The sequence below is a fragment of the Dermacentor silvarum genome, chromosome 10 (assembly GCF_013339745.2).
Source record: "Dermacentor silvarum isolate Dsil-2018 chromosome 10, BIME_Dsil_1.4, whole genome shotgun sequence".
NCBI classification, from domain to species: domain Eukaryota; kingdom Metazoa; phylum Arthropoda; class Arachnida; order Ixodida; family Ixodidae; genus Dermacentor; species Dermacentor silvarum.
Genome location: NC_051163.1, coordinates 83,040,640 through 83,054,902, shown reverse-complemented (window position 1 = coordinate 83,054,902; position 14,263 = coordinate 83,040,640). Strand labels below are relative to the sequence as shown.

Genomic DNA, 14,263 nt, shown 5'->3' with positions numbered 1-14,263 from the left:
ATACTTGTAGTACATACGAAAATGAGCTACCAACCTTTTTCAGGTTGCATACTCTTATTGATCATACATGTCAAGCGCACTCATAGGCCACACAAAAATCGTTCAAGGCTGATCTCAAATCCATAAGTGCACCAAATAGATTTAAAGAGTGACTTATGTTAAGTGACATTGGACCAGTCTAACGGAACCTCGCCCAAACAGGGAAATAAATAGGTTCGAACAGGGGTAAACAGGACTGGGTTAAACAGGACATAACAGGGCCAAACGAGTGGACTAAACGGGGCAAACTGGTCTGGGCTAAACGGGTTCAAACGGTTACGAACTGGTCTGGATTAAACAGGGGCAAACAGGTCTGGACTAAACAGGTTCAAACGGGGTCCCGTTCCATAATCCTATTTGGTGTAACCCGTTTGAAATCAAATAGGATTTTTTAGCAGGGACGTAACGCCAAGTTTACATATTCTACATCACACTAGTGAACGCGGGCGTCTCAGGCTTCCTTTCCCAATTTCTTGTCAATAATATTCCTCTGTCTACAGTTCGAACACATTACTTTATTTTGACTGTCTCTGGCTACAGCTTATTGCCTGCCAAGCCCTACTTGGCAGCTGTACTGGGAGCAGCCGTTGTCAAGGTGCTCCTTGTACAGCACTTCTTTGTGTGCGAGTCCTTGCATCCTTTCTGGGATACGGCTGCGAATCCCCTCACGGATTTTTTTTACAGAAGAGCTGGCACAGGCCCTGTTGCGGAGTCTGAGGTAGATGCTTCTGTTGAGAGTCTTGCGCTGCTTTTAGTAGTCTTGTCCACATCGTCCTCCGAAGACGAGGCACACGTCCCGTCAGATTTGTCGCTTCTTTCGATGTTTCTTTTCGTGTTTGCTTTTCCAGTGGGCGCGCTGCGGTCGGTTGCCTCCATAGGCAGGGCTTTGGATGGAACGTGGCCGGTTGGAGAACGGTCTCTGGAAGACTGTGTGTAATCATCTGCGTAGCCAGGTTCAGTTACGCTCGCGGAAGTCTTTCCCATAGCCGACGCGGTCGCTTTCCAGGTAGCGATGGATCTTTTTCCGGCGTCCGGGACAGAATTTCCGAAGTGTTTTTCTGTCTTCTCTGTAGACTGTTGAGTGCAGCTGGGCTCAGATGATTGCTCCGACCTGACGGGAGTATTTGCGCTGCCTGCGGCGGCCAGAGCGGCCACTTGTACTGGTTGTGCTTTGGACCCATCAGCAGGCAGCCTGTGCACAGATATATGAAAGTACGACCATTTTTTATGTCACGTAAGTAATCGGCAAAATTCCACAGCGAATGAAACTGTGAACCCTCCATTAACACTTGATAGCTAAAGCATTTCGCTACAGAAAGCGTCTAGGAAAAAAATAATGCCATGAATAAATAAGACACTGTTAGCGAAGATTAAACTAAACCGCTATTTATATCATAAATAGCTCGCTGGTCATAAATAGGGCGCCGCATAATGGGTCGCTGCAGATCTCGCAGAGATCTGCAGCGACCTGAATAAGGCATTGCAGAAAGCCAAGACTGAATACCGCAAATACAGCTTTATGTCAGTCAGCCATGATATGAAAGGCACATGGTGTAATTTAAATGAAGTTCTAAACTGCTCATAGTCTTAAACTTGCATAGGTCTTTTGACGATTAACAGGGAAGTCATTACCGGGCATAATTTATCTCATTAGTGCCCTTAAATATTTTACAAATTTACATGTACCAACAATGCGTGACGAGACACACATCAGATTATTACCAGTTTTTTAGTCGTTATGCTTGATACAATCGTTATAGCTAATCAAGTAGAGACCACAATATTAGCATTGAATATTACAACCAGCTGCGATGCTTAGGGTTTACAAATTAAACCTGTTAAATTCGTCATCGATGTGATAGCAGCAATCTTAACACAATACTTAAGCTACGTTTAAGCTCCGCAATATTTCAGGTAACGATTAATATAACTAACATGACTGTAATATATAAAAAAGTTACTCGAAATTATCTTGGCAACTATCGGCCAGCCTCACTACTGGCACTCTTTTCATGCGGTTTAAAGAAAGTCACACGCCTGAGGCGATCGTCGAAATTCCCGGCGAAGAGGACGACGTCGATCAACACAAATCGCCTTTCTTCACCAGAAAGAGTTTATTATGAAGAGCGTAGATAGTAAATTTGTATTACGGATATTTGTTGATTTCCCAAAATCATTTCACTAACTTAACCCTAAACAACCAATAAACAAATTGAAATATTATGGCATACGAATAAAACCATTGCAACTAATCTAATCTTATCCTGCACATCGTTATCAGTGTGTAGACATCAACAGCTACTCTTCAAGCTTGCTCCCTATTGTGATAGGAGTGCCCAAGTACAGCTTCCTGGCACCATTCTGCTCAACCTCGCACGCTTTCACTCGTACTTACAGCATACGGCGCACGGCAAAGGTGTTCTCGCACTTGGACTTAGACGGTATATTACGCCGACGACTTAAATGCGCCTTGAGTGTCCATATAATCGCTTTCGCAATAGTAAATGAAAAAATTATCAAAGACACTTGACATTTTCCGACTATGTCACAAAATAAATTCGTAGCAATATTTTGTTAAACAATCATCAACGATAATTTGGAGTATCTCCCTTGAAGAAAATATCAGCTACGTTTTATCGCGGTCATAATGTTAGTTTGCGTAGTACGGCGTCACCAAAACTTATTTAGTAAACTTTTGGAAAACCTTAAACCCGTCGCAAAGCACAACATTGTCAATAGAATAATAAAAATTATTTACGCTTCGAAATCAGCAGGGTACGACGGTCTTCAGTTCCATGTCAGCACGCGTGCGCCCATGTTTGCATTTTTCATCAGCATTCTCTTATTGAAGAAACGCCTACCGGCCCATGCACCATAGTATATTTGACGTTTGTATCAGAATTAAGAAAAAAAACTAAATGCATGAGTGATCTAATTTTGTATACGAGCCATCTTTCTTTTACATTGTTCTCATTGTGCAATAGACGTGCAAATATTCAGTATTCATGCCAATATAACAAACGAGAACGTTACGGTAACTGAAATTCGCGACGGGTTTAAGGTTTTTCAAAAGTTTACTAAATAAGTTTTGGTGACGCCGTACTACGCAAACTAACATTATGACCGCGATAACATATTTCCCACGCGCTCTCATCAAATGATCAGCGAAAAAAAATACTCTAAAGATAGGTGTCACTCGCAATGATCATGCTCTGATTCAGTCACTTTACATAAAAAAAGAAGTTAATCTTAACAATTATTACCTCTGCATCTGCATAAGGGAGAGAAAGAGGAACAAATAACGATAAAGCAAGCTTTAGGTGCCAGCCCGGTTGCTATGCGCAAAAATATAGCATAAAAACACAGGAATCTAACAGACACACACACACGCACACACACAAGCAGTGATATATGGACTATTAATATTATAAAAAATAAGCCTGAGCCATTCAAATGAAAGGAAAAACATGTTGCTTGCTTACGTGAAACTCAGTGTCTGGAATTGTCTATGCAGCTTCCAAGTCTTGGTTACGGCATCGGCGTTGAATATCCCAAAGCTGTTGACGTTGTTCGCGCGGCCGTACGCCACCTAAAATGAACATGTATATTAGAAAACGTAAAGGCCCTACAAAGAAGCATAACCACCTAATTCCTAACGTTATGCTTTTTCATAAAGCATGTTTCTTTTCTTTTTTTATAATTGGATGTTTAAAGCAAGTGTCATACCACATTTCTTATCACAAATTGAATACCGCTGATACTACAGTAGGAATATTGCTTCCCGTGCAAGATTACCGCCCGGCCTGTACGTTTCAAAAGCAGTAGCAAAAGTGTGAATGGCAAAACTAAGTCTTTATTGGGCTAACCTGTGCCCCGAGAAACAGCCTACTCTCAAAGTGCAACGATAGCGGCGAACGCATCGGCGACCGCCGAAAATTTGATTTCCGGGTCAAGCGCCTCGGCTTTTATACATGACTCGTCACGAGAACGCTCAAGTCTGTTCCCTGGCGCCCGCGTGCCTTCCAGTAACTACTACACAATTCGCGTCGTGCATACTATCAGGTAAGACAAGCTTCGGTGAGAACAGACAACGGATAGAACCACCGATAACATTAAGTTCAAATCGTGCAGGTGCGTCTTGCGCTGAGCGACAACGTTTAGTTTTTAGTGGGCGATATGCCGTGCGCGAGAAAGGGATAAGCCAGAGCCGGTATTTCGTAGCGATGCCTTATTCTATACTAGTCTTATCATCCACCGCTCACGGCTTGCTGATCCCGTTGATAACGCGAGCGGACCGTCGCTCTGACCACTGACAAAGGGCGATAAACGCGAAAAGGCATTATTACCGGAAAGGCACCGCTACAAAATACCGGCCCGGGCCCTGGGCTGGTCCGCTCCCGTTATCAACGGGATCAGCCGGCCATGAGCGGTGGATGATAAGACTAATAAGTCATAAGGCATCGCTACAAAGTACCGGCTCAGTAGACGTGTCAATGTCCCCTTCCAAAAATAATTCTGCCGATTGATGCTACAAAGCACGAGCGAAAGAAACTAAAGCACATGCAGTGAAGAAAAATAACAAAAAGCACGCGCCATTCAACTGCTGTGAAGGTGGATTACGAGCGAAGTAGTAACACACGACATGAAGGTGACACCACCAAATGATCGGCACCTGCTACCATTCCTAGCGCGCGCGAGATTGAACCACCATACTCCTCCAATCAGGTAGACTGCTCCCTCCCTGATAGTGAGATTATGCTTGGATATCAAAACAGTGATGCGTTTTTTAGGAATATTTTCGTTTCTCTCTCGCACACTGTATATCCGCTTGTTTACACCACCACAGTTCACCGAGATCAAAAGCCGTCATGCCACACCACCACTACTGCGAGGATTTCCGCCACTAGAACTAAACTACAATAATAAAGCGCGGCCGGCATGGCCCAGACACCGCCCAACATTAAACGCTCCCTAAACGATTCTCTCCCTACGCACGTACGAGCTGCGCTCGGCAAGGCCGCTGCGCGCTGTCCCGGAGAGAAAGAGAGCCACGCTCAGTAACTAGTAGCCGCCGTGCCAGACCAGTGCCTCAAAAGTCCCTAAGCGATTATGTCCATAAGCGCCTAGAAGCTCCACGATTGCCATGACAACACGTGTTAAGCGGAAGTCACGACACCCGCAGTGCCACGTCCCCGCTGTATCTTCTAGCAATTGGAAAGTCGCGTCCCGGAGCGCGGGAACGGCTCTTTCAGCGCGCCCTCGCGGAATCTTTCCACTTGTGAGGCTGTGGCGCCTTTTCTTGATTGGTTTCGGTATCACATTTGCGTTCTCGAGTTCATTAATTTGGGTTAATGAACGCGTCAATTCATGATTTTTACCTTACTTTATATTATTTTATGCTAACTTGCTTTAATATCATCCATTTTAGGGAATTGTATGTCTTACGTAGACTTTTGCTGTGTCACCGATGACGGACGACATCGGTGGCACAAAACCCGGGCCTCTAAAGTGCTCCGCATTTAAAACGAAAGACATGCGAGCTTGCCGTGAATGGCAAGCATGACAGCCCTTGGTAGAATGGGAGACGCTTCTGTCAGCCAGCCGTCTATTTTGTTGATAGGTAACTAAATTTGTGGAGCGCATGTCGCGGGATGTACTCCTCCCGAGCCTCCGCCAGAGCCATCGGCTGCAGTCAAGGACAACGCGGGAAAACGTGGACGGTGTCGGCACCAGCCCTGCGCGTAGCGCGTTATCCGAAAGTGCACGCCACACAGAAACACTTTCTTTTATCGCCACCCCTCCTCGCGCCCAGCGCGGCCTCTCATTGGTTGCCTCCTCCGTCCAAGGTGCGCCCTCTCATTGGTCACTTCGTCCCTCAGCGCGCGCTCTCTAATTGGTTACCTCCTCCCACAGCGCGCCTCTCCTCCTCTCATGGTCACGGGACCTGCGTGCCTCGGACAGACAGCGAAGGGTCGACTAAGAACACCTTCGCTGTTCTTAAATAGACTGACTTGGCGGTGAATTTTAGACATTAGCCGATAATTATTCCAGAAAATTTTTTAATGTTGCGAAGTTTCAGAAAACCAAACTATTAAGATCCAGTTAAGGTCCAGCAGCCTCTGTAACCACGCAATGAAACATTCTCACAATTCGGTAAATTTCATCTAATAGTACTACTAAAACGGACAAAATGGTCATATTGTACATGGCTGTCATATAGGCCACTAATATATGAGTAGGGCTTTTGCAAAACCCTTGTAAACAGTGGAACAATTCACGTAAGAAATAACTGATTACATCAAGTTCAAGCGCAATAAGGTGGATCTAAACAACGGACTGCTCCGCGAAAATCTGTTCAGCGGACGGTTATTCCGCCGCCCGTCCGGCAGCAAAACGCATCCAGACGAACGGCGCGAACAGGCGACCGCGGCGAAAAAAAAACATGGTGGCAGCGCCCGAAGCTGCCGCCATCCGCCTCGTACCTATCAAGACATGATCGTTCACTGTGTGGCCCGTAATTTTCAATTTGACGCGTGTATTTGCTTCAGATTTGTGTCCAAAAGCTTCGGCCGCTAATTATTTGTGACGATTGGACACCACTTCTTAGACGCCGAAGTCCTCGGCGTGTAGGCTTAGAGTGGTTGTATTGGCTGAACATGGCTTCGGAGACATTGCGGCGGCCGAGGCAGATCTCAGAGGCTGTTACAGGTACGATTGGTGTCAACAGCAATGAAGCTGTTTTAAAAACGTCCGAAAGTCGCGATAATTATAGAGCATCGTCGGCTAAATCCGCAGCATTCGACCGCCAGAATCCGGATGCGAAAAACAGCTCGGCATTTTCCGTGCGTGGGTGTCGCGGACGGCATGAATATGCCACGCGTAGTCACGTGATGCACCGTCCGTTGCAGAAATGACGGATTTAGTCCGTCGTGTGGATTTATCTTTAAATGCTCTAGCGGACGCTGTTTACAGAACTGGGGTATCCATTATTGGTTCTGATCTTATACTTCGTGCATCTTTTTTCAAACATACCAAATTTTGAAAAAAAAAAACTCGGGCCCTAAATTTAGGCTCCGCTTGCAACGGTCACTCGAATTTAAATTTCTCTACCAAATGCAACAAATGTCATTAAGATTGACCCAGTCTTTCTCTCAGACACGCGTTTCTGCGTTTTGCATGTATTTGAATAGGTGTCATTGGAGTTGGGCCCGAGTTAAAGCTTGGTTCGTGGCCATTACCAGCACTTTTCCCCCGTGCAACAACGGTACTCCTTGTGGCGTCAGTTTCAGCAGCAGGTGTTATTCATTCTGGACGACGGCTTGTATGTCTCTGGCTGCTTCTGTGCCCATGCCAATCATGATTATAGCGCGAAGCGCAATACTAAGCAGATATTCAGGTGCACTTAGGGCACGACGACTAAGAGTCATTCCTAGTGGTATCGCTTGACCTATGGATAGCTTTATTGATGACTGCGCCGTCTTGGCTCAGGAAGTCCATGCTGAGGATCAAATCCCGTGAGCTTTGCGGCAAGCAAATGAAGGTCGCAGGCTAAGTCTAGTCATGAACTAACTCTTGCCGTGCGTATTCCGGTTGGCGTTTTAAGGTGCTGTCCAGCTGTCTGGTTTTGAGGGCCTTCCTAAGCAGTAGTTATTTTCCTAATCATGGCGGCGAATGGTGTGATGACGACACAGCAGACGGCTCTTGTCAACTAGAGCAGTAATGTTTTCGTAATCGAAAAGAACGTTTAGGTCGGTGGCTCTTGCCAAATCATCGTCGGCGGCGGAGGATCTTCGGCGTTTCCGCGAACAGCAACCGCACCTCCATGGGTTACTGCTTTTCGTTTTCCGGATATAGTATACCTGACTGACCACAGTTTGGTCCAATGTATAGTTGGCACTGCGGTGACAAGTCACTTGATGTGGACTGCAATTTGCTGAAGGTTGGCTAAATATATTGCTAATGCCTTTAATACTGTGGCCCATAATCTACTGCTCAAGTTTAAGAAGCTTAATATTGATCTGAACGCTATTAAACGGATCGTTACCTAAACGCACATTCATGTTTACCCTTATTACCATGAATACCTTTATTGTTCAGTGATGTCAGGGTTCTGTGCTCGGACGCCTATTTCTCCTTTACATGAACGACCTTTCCCCATTCGCATCATTCCAGTATAAGATCCTTCTCTAAGGATTGTGTTACATTAAGTAAAAACAACTATCCTATTCTTCGCGCACATTTTGTAGTCTGCACTTCTCGTTGGTGTAATATTTGAACAACGTTGAGTTTCAACAAGTGCAAACTAATGTTAATAGGCTGTGCTATGCGTTCTACTTGCCGTTCATTCAACATTACTGATTCGTCTTCTAACTTCAGTAATAGCCTACATAAAACTATGCGTTAAAATCGCTAATGAAATTTTCTCGAATGTGCATGTCGTACACATGTTTAAAAACTGCATCACAAGCTTGACTTCTTTCACCGCCAATTTCCCCACGCCCCAGTATCAGGTAATCTGTTTCTATAGAAGACCCTAGTCCGATGACTGAAGTCAGAGTTAATCCCTAATAATGAACCTTAAGTATCTTCTAAAATATTCACGCAAATCACTCTCGCACCTATAGAATAAAAAAAAAACGTTAAACATCACTGCCATTTCTGCACGGTGTTGCCTAAACAAGCTTTATTACACAAAATGTATTATTCCAATGAAAACCCCAAAAAATTTTTCTGCATTCCTTACTACGAATCACTGCGCGTTCACTATCACCTAAAAGTGTGTGTGCCAAATTGCGCTACTGAACGGTGTCACCGTCTACTGAACTTATCTGCTTAACTACGTTATATCCCTCACAATCCCTTCTTCCTAGTGAAAACTGGAATAAAATAAACGATAGGCAGCAGCCAAATTTTCCGTGGCTTGAGCTCCTTATTTGAATTCACTACAGCATACGTGAATATACGCATATTGAATATGGTTCTTGTAAACAAAGTAATTTGTGCAAACCATGCTTTACTTGTCCGCATAAATGATTGATAAAAAGGACAGTCTTTTGTAGAAGAATGCAGCATAATTTTGATGCTGTATTAAAAACTCAGTCTCAATAGTATACAAACACTGAAATACATCAATAAGAATTTTTACTATTTCTTCCAATGTTTAACTGGATGAAAAGATGAGGACCCCTTTTGAAACAGATGCTTCACGTGTGAACATATATGAGTAAATGGACGGTCTTTGTCAAAGAATTCAGCATAAGGTTTGATGTAATGAAAAATGATAGTCGCAACAGTATACGAACACTGAAATAAATAAATAAGTTCTTACTAATTCTGCCAATGACTCATTTGTCGCAAAAAAGAGCTCCGATTCGTAGCAGATGTCCAAAGTCCAGGTTTTGGTACAATCCTGCGAGAAACCCCGAATAATGTGTGAAACATTTAGCAAAAGCCGCGAGCGCCAATTCTACTCTTGCTTTTCAATGGCACTTTTACAAGCTTTCGTATATGCATGACGCATACCATACATTTACCTGTATGTTATTTTGCGCCATTCAAGACTTTTTGCGCGGCGATGCTTTCTCTACGCTCACCTTTCCTAACAATAATTTTTTGATCCCCTATGTGCCCACTTTTAGTAGCCGGTTGACGACAGAAACTCGCCCTATCTTAGCAGTCTGATCTTTCTTTCGTATTGAAAAAAGACAAACCAGCAGTACCGCACCTAGGATCTCTGCCAGGGGGGGGGGGGGGGGGGGGGAGGCGGGGTTAACAGTTTGTCAATACCATCTAAACAGCACTAATTTCAATTGCTTCACGGGCAATTGTCAAACAATGCGCTTTTTGCGGGTGTGCAGACGGTTGCGCGTCTTACATCTTAGTTGCAGTACTCAAATGCGCAAGGAAAGAAAAGGGGTTAAAAAAAAGGGGGGGTTAGGTTAGGTCGGCCTCAGGGGGGGGGGGGGTTACAACCCCCGAAATCCCCCCCCCCCCCCCCGTCGGTGCGCCACTGCAAACAAGGTTGCATGTAGCAAAACTTGTATTACACGACGATTCAGTGCAGGTAACATGGTATCAAAAGCGTGAAGCCGGTGCTAATACTTGAAACCTTGGAGTCAGTGTTTAGGGTCACTATGTCGCATGCGCAGACGCAGCAGTGCAACACTTACGAACAAGCACCAAAGCGCATTGCGTATGAATGGATGTGGCATCCGAGTTGTAATGGGATTGCACTGACACCTGTTGCAACCTTTTTTTAGAATCCCGCAGAAAACGAAAACATCCCCCGTAGTAGCGGCGTTCTTTTCACTGGCATTCTGCAGGAGGGAATAAATATCTAGGTTCCCTTAAAACGCATTCGTCCTTTAGACTAGTCACTTTGCTTTTATTGCGATAGCAATTATATGGACACTCCGAAGCAGATTTCTGCCGCCGGCGTCGCCGTCGCCGTGAGGTTCCGTATGACATCAACGGCGATGAAATCGTCGCCGCGCTCCGGAAGCTGTATGTGCGAGTGAAAGGACGCGAGGGACGCGCGCTTTCAAGGGGAGCGCACGCACGTCGGAGAGCAAACGCGCCTTCTGCGCAGTGCTCCCTGAAGGGCTGCAGAATTGAGCGTCTCTTTCCTCCTTTCCATATATAGAGAGCAAACGCAACTTTTTCCGTCGCGCGAAAGGCTGTGGAGGGACGGGAGGGAGGGATGGAGAGGAGGCGACGTTTAGCTGCTGCACCAAATAGGTATTTATATAAAAACACCGTCGCGTTCGGTGCGAACGCGGGCAAAACGCCGGCGGCGTCGACAACGGTTCTGGGGGTTGCTGGTGCTGCTGCATGTCCAGTTTATACAGCTGATAAAACTATCATTACTCCGTATAGCTCTCTACTAATTTGCTATGGCAATTGGTGCTTCGCCTTTCGGGTGAAAATGCGACAAATGTTTTGACAAAACTTCGCAAATCGCTGAAATGCGAAAATCACGCCCACAAAAATCTGAGAGCGGATCAGAGAAATGTAATTGAAGTGTGGGAAAATACATTTCTACGGGGTTTGTCGACACAGCGCGCTAAGCCAACCAAAGATGGCGAACGCAACATTCGAAGTATAGCATCCGCATTCTCTCCCTCACGAGCCCATCTCTTTGTCCTCCTCGATGCACCGCGTGAGCTTAGCTCCCAGCACCCTCCGCGGCCGACAATGTCACTCGCACAAGAAGCTGAACCGGCTTCGTGAGAAATTGCACTGAGCTAGTCGCTTTTCATGCTGTGATGTACCCCTAGTTCCCCCTGATGTTTTCAACGGCTCTATGGCTAATTTACAAAACGTAATGGGTACTTTGTCATCTTAAATAATGGCACAGTGTACCTGTGCCACTTCCAGAGTTCTCATCAACATGAGCTTGAGGGAGGGCAGTAAGACGTCCGTCTACCCGCGAAAAAGTGCGAAAGAGTACTTCGGCTTCGGCAGGATCATCATAAACGTACGAGAGTGGTCTACAATCTGTTGCCGAACTTGTGTAAACTGCGGTGCACACTTCTTACTGTCAGAATGTATTTTTTGTACCAGTACCAATGCTGCCAAAATTATTTATTTTGGCGATGTCTTTAGGCGCACAGTGTATCACTTTCCTAGTTCTACCTTGAGCGTAAGGAAGGGCAGCAAGACGTCTGTCAATCGCCAAAATGTGCGAAAGAGTCAGCACTTTGGCTTCGGTACTTTTTGGCCAGTAGAGAGGTGTCTTACTGCCCTTCCATAAGCTCAAGTAAGTGAGAACTAGGGAAGTGCTACAAATAATACATTTTGACACTAGGAAGCGCGCACAGCAGTTCACATAAGCTCGGCAACAGTTTCTAGACCACTAACTTCGGCTTAGACAGCATCATCAGGAGTGTAAGTGAGTGGTTTGTAATTTATCACTGCCTCTACCTCTGTTAGTATTGGGTCGAGCTGTTCGAAGCTGAAGCAAACATTTCCTGTTGTTTTCCTGAGGCAGTTCTGAACTGTTCCAATCATTCTCTCCCAAAACCTCCCCACCAGGAAGCACGCTCACCATGTAACTTCCACGTGTTGTGACTAGATGTACAAAAGCCCATAAATGGCTGCGGCTTAACTCAGCTAACCCTGGATATGCGAAGCGAAAGCTTGGTTTAGCCTAGTTAAGTTTTGGCGACCTTTGCTTTAGCTGTTTTCTGACATCTCTTGAGCGGAAAGAGGACCTTCTCTTCTAGTATTAGAACTTGCTTGGCATTTGTAAAGTAACCTTTGGTGACAATTTATTATAGGTTGAGGTGTCCAACTGTGAGCCAGCAGAACAGACTCATCTGTCGGTTTTCCTTCAAACACTAACAGCTCAGATAAGTCGTCGCTTCATCTTGCTTCGTCATTTCTCTAGGCGTAATGTTGGTTGATGAAGACTTGTCCAGACAACCAAAGACATCACGCTCCCAAACTTGCTGTAACGGTAAGACAAGTGCATCATCACGGGTGTCTGTTCGCAGGCTCGCAAGGCAATGGTCCTTGAAGTGTCTCTATTTTGTATTGGCTGTGTTGATTGCGAGTAAAGCTTTGTTGCAATTATCCCATCTGACCTTACTTGTTTTGGGCATCATTTTCCATAGTTGGGTCAGATCCGAACAGGGGGCACGCTCCGAGCTGGCTGGTGAAGCGCGGAAGAACAGCGGTCTATGCTACTGGTTTGCCCTCTGCAACAATGGCTCACAGAAACGTGCTCGTTTTCGGGCTTCTATCATCTTATCGTAGATAACCGGAACAGCGCCTGCTCTCACTTAGACCAACGTTTTATCTTGTTGGCTCTGAAGCATAACCCTGACGACCTTTGCACGTCGAGTGTGTTGGGATCGAGCTCGTCCGGATGTGCTATTCACCAGATCCATATGTCCAATGGGAGATAAATTGAATTTCTTACAGACAACTTCCCACGGAAATGTCCTCAGATTGCCATTGTTCAAAGCACCACGGAAGAAACAGCAGTCGGTCGAAGTCGTCAGACTGGCGTAGAGAGTCGAGGCGTCGTGCCGGTCATTGCAAGGTGTATGGTGACTTTCGGTGCATTTTTGATGCTGCATACATTGAGCTCTTGGTAACATCGGCGTTGCACATCGTGGAAGCAAGACTATGCTTGAATGTGGTACACTAGATCCTGCGATGGCAGTCGCGAACTAAGTCCCCCTTCGTTGTACACTTTGTCCTCATCTTTGCTCAGCAAAGCATCTTTGCTGAGCATACTGCGCTTGTCTTAGAAGCTGGCGTCACTGGTGCATCGTTCTGTCCTGTTTTGTTTCGCAGAACAAAAAGGAATCGTTCCTAAGGCTCCTGCCTTGTTGTGAAGCACTCTTGCAGCAGGAGTGGACAGCTCTGACGCTGTTGACATGTTTAGTTTATCGTTGGTGTTTATCCTGGGTTTATCCTTAGTTTATCATGAGAGAAGTTCTCTGCACATTCGACTTCCGCCTTAAATTTCAGCAAACGCTCCAACTCCTCTTTAAATGAGTTCACAGTATTACATGTGCCTGCCAACGGCGTAGTTGACGCGATGCTTTCGCGCTTCTAATGTTACAATACTATACCTTGGGTTGAAATTATGGGGTTTTACGTGCCAAAACCACGATCTGATTATGAGGCACGCCGTAGTGGGGGACTCCGGAAATTTGGACCACCTGGGGTTCTTTAACTTCCGGAATATTTTAGCGCCCAACCCAACGCCTCAAAGTCGTCTTCAGTTCAGTCACTTGGATTCTAGCAACCGCGTGAGAAGCTGTTCCTTCAATGAGAGAAACCAGGTAATGGAAGCCATCCGTGTCAGACAGCCTCGGGTTCGCGAGAACAGAATGCAGAAACATATGCCGGAACGGCTGCCATCGGGTAACCATTCACACGATGGAAAACGTACGAGTCTGCATTTTTGAAATATGTGTGTGCATTAACATGTCACTGCCTACAAATGTGACATATAGACAACTTGGCAGCAAGCTCACTAAGTGAGCGTGTCGTGTCCATAGAGGAAGAAGCGGGTTATTTCCCTTGAGTTGCACTCGGCGACTCCTCTCAAATGAGTTGACGCAGGCGAGGAGGAAACCTGGGCATGTCAGTATTGTAGTCGAGCAAGGCCAAAGCGCTGGTAGCAGCGCCTTCATTGCATGACGGGACCGTAATCTTGGCTTGCTAGTCGGTCATGAATGCTTTCAATTCGACGTATGACGCGGACTAC

General features: G+C 45.6%; 1 long non-coding RNA gene across 1 annotated transcript; it reads right to left on the bottom strand.

Annotated features, from left to right (window-relative positions):
• Positions 1–930: 930 nt before the first annotated feature.
• Positions 931–9,449, bottom strand: LOC125940705 (uncharacterized). The gene is made up of 3 exons (XR_007463908.1): positions 9,368–9,449; positions 3,522–3,628; positions 931–1,231 (listed from the first exon to the last, which is right to left on the bottom strand). It is a non-coding gene; the product is annotated as an uncharacterized LOC125940705 (long non-coding RNA).
• Between the last annotated feature and the right edge of the window lie 4,814 nt (positions 9,450–14,263).